The following is a 2,500-nucleotide window of genomic DNA, read 5'->3' on the forward strand; positions in this document are numbered from 1 at the left end:
GGGCCCCAACAGGAAAAATAGTCCAGTGAGGAAAGGAAACAAGGAATAATAAAATATTTGGAGTACTTTTCAAGGTAAACGTGACAATGAACTACTCACGGTGAAGCGAGTCTCATATCGTCTTTGTGATTTTTGTCTCGCGTCATAAATGTGTTTTTAAATGCTGGAGATTTTACCGTAATTAAGAACTCTGTTTTTGTTTTTGTAGAACAATGTGATTATAAATATGTAATTTCTTTGCTTTCGTAAAACATAATGTGGTTGTTTGTGTGAATTGATGCTTTCGCGGAACGTTATGCGATTATGAATATTTGAAGTTTTGCTTTCGTAAATCATTTATAATGTGATTATTAGTAGGTAAATTTTTGCGTTCGAAAAACATAATGTTATTTTATATATGATTATATTGGGGTTTTCGTAACGTTGTCTTGATGAGTATGCATATTTTTTTTTCTTTCGTAAAGTAAAATGGGATTACAAGTACGCGAATTTTTGCTTTCGTAAAACATAATGCGATTATAAATCCATCTTCATGAAACGTAATCTGACAACTTTATTTTGGTAATATTTACAAAATAAAATCAAAGAAACTAATAAACTATCTCCTGGGAATCGAAGAACACATCACCTAACATCATCATTCATCTATTTGTCGTCGAGTTCCTTAACTCGAGGCAGAGTGGAATAATAGACCTTATAGCAAGAGCGCATAAGACTCACTTCCTAAGTGTAGATCTTGGGAAGATAAATCTTCAAAGTCTTACTAGACATGTTCCCGCAACATACCACTGCGACGTCGTTATTGTCGAAGGGAGAGGTATCCTGTCTTAATGCTCAATGCCTGTCAATCAGGCCGGGGCTTTGGAGGAGGCCATTAAGCCGAGAACACTGCGAAGGATGTCTTTCGAATCCTTCTTTTGTTTTGTTTTGTGAGGATGCCATGTACTGGCTGAAATGATTTCCTTGACGTTGAGTCTTGAGATGGTAGGAAATGCATCGATTGTTGTTCTTCTTGTGGCCTAGTGGTAACGTCTCTGCTTAGTGATCGCCAAAGGATGGGGTGTTTAAGGGAGCCTGTTATGTCTACCTGCTGAATCATCAACAGCTATTGCCTGGCCCTCCCTGATCCTAATTTTTGGCGGAGAGTGGTCATGGCCGCTGGTCATATGTATGTATGGCCAGTCTACAGGTTATTGTCACTGTCCCTTGCCTCTGCTATTCATAAGCTACCTTTAAACCTTTAATTGATTTAGTTAGTAAAGAGGCAATTATAGATAAAGGGGAACTAGATCAGGGTGGCCAGGTTTGCCTTTTTCATATCAAAAACCTCAAATATGGCCCCCTTTTTTAAGAAAAATTGCTTGGCCTTTAGTAATATCATGAAAACAGGTTGGCCTGAAATGCTATATTTTCAGCTTTTTTTTTTTTTTTTTTTTACTAACCCTTTAAAGCTTCTGTTGATTAGAAGTTAGCCTTTCCTCACTTAGAAAGCCAGGCAACCCAGAACTAGAGAGCCCTTGGCAACTTACGGTCTCAGAGGCAACAAAGTTGCGCGCACACCATACGTAATCATTTATTTTTTTTATTAGAATTTTTTTTAACATCAATTTCTAAGAACTATAGCTCTAAAATGCTTGAAAATAAAGGAAAATCAAACATGGTATTGACCATAAAGGTGGGTACATATTTATATTTTATGAACGATGTGTAGACGATAGAAATAGGTTATTTTTATACATGGTAAAATGCATTTTTAATTGCTAAGTGAAGAGTGCAACGTTTATTATGTATTCAAAATATGTTTATGGTTGAATAATATACACAAACATACACACACACACACACACACACATATATATATATATATATATATATATAGTAATATATATACATCTACATATATCTATATATCTATCTTATCTATATATATATATATATATATATATATATATACATATATATTATACACACACACACACACACACACATATATATATATATATATATATATATATATATATATATATATATATATATACACTCACAGTATGCATCCCAATTGTAATATAAAGTGAGGTCTATTCTTATTTTTATATTTCCAGATTCTACATAATTTGGTTGCCTTCTCAGACGAAAAACATTACTTGAAGATTAACACTTAATGACTAAGATGTGCTCTGAGCCCATTCGTCTCTCTGTCTTCATTATGACAAGATGTGTATTGAAGAAGTCTCTCAGATCTAATGTAAATTTACCCGAAGCGACTTCCCTTGTCATCCTTAGATAGTAAGTAGTATTATTTTATTTTTAGCCTATTATATCCTCAATTATATTTTTACTCTTTTTTTCTTCTATTCTACCATTCGAAACACACTAATTCACATATCGAAAAAGTTGTTTATTCTTATCCTATTATATCTTTTATTATATTTCTATTCTTGGATCTCTTCTGTACTAGCATTCGAATCATACACTAATTCAGATGTCAGTCGTAACTTTG

The 2,500-nt window shown here is 33.4% G+C and overlaps 1 long non-coding RNA gene across 1 annotated transcript in view; it reads left to right on the forward strand.

The window, feature by feature from the left end:
* LOC137658191 (uncharacterized) overlaps nt 1–2,500 on the forward strand; it is a 135,988-nt gene that overhangs the window by 132,462 nt on the left and 1,026 nt on the right. The window contains exon 4 of the long non-coding RNA XR_011047277.1: nt 2,103–2,286. This is a non-coding gene — a long non-coding RNA (uncharacterized lncRNA). The remainder of the gene's footprint in view (nt 1–2,102; nt 2,287–2,500) is intronic.

This window comes from Palaemon carinicauda, chromosome 19 (assembly GCF_036898095.1).
Source record: "Palaemon carinicauda isolate YSFRI2023 chromosome 19, ASM3689809v2, whole genome shotgun sequence".
Taxonomy (NCBI): domain Eukaryota; kingdom Metazoa; phylum Arthropoda; class Malacostraca; order Decapoda; family Palaemonidae; genus Palaemon; species Palaemon carinicauda.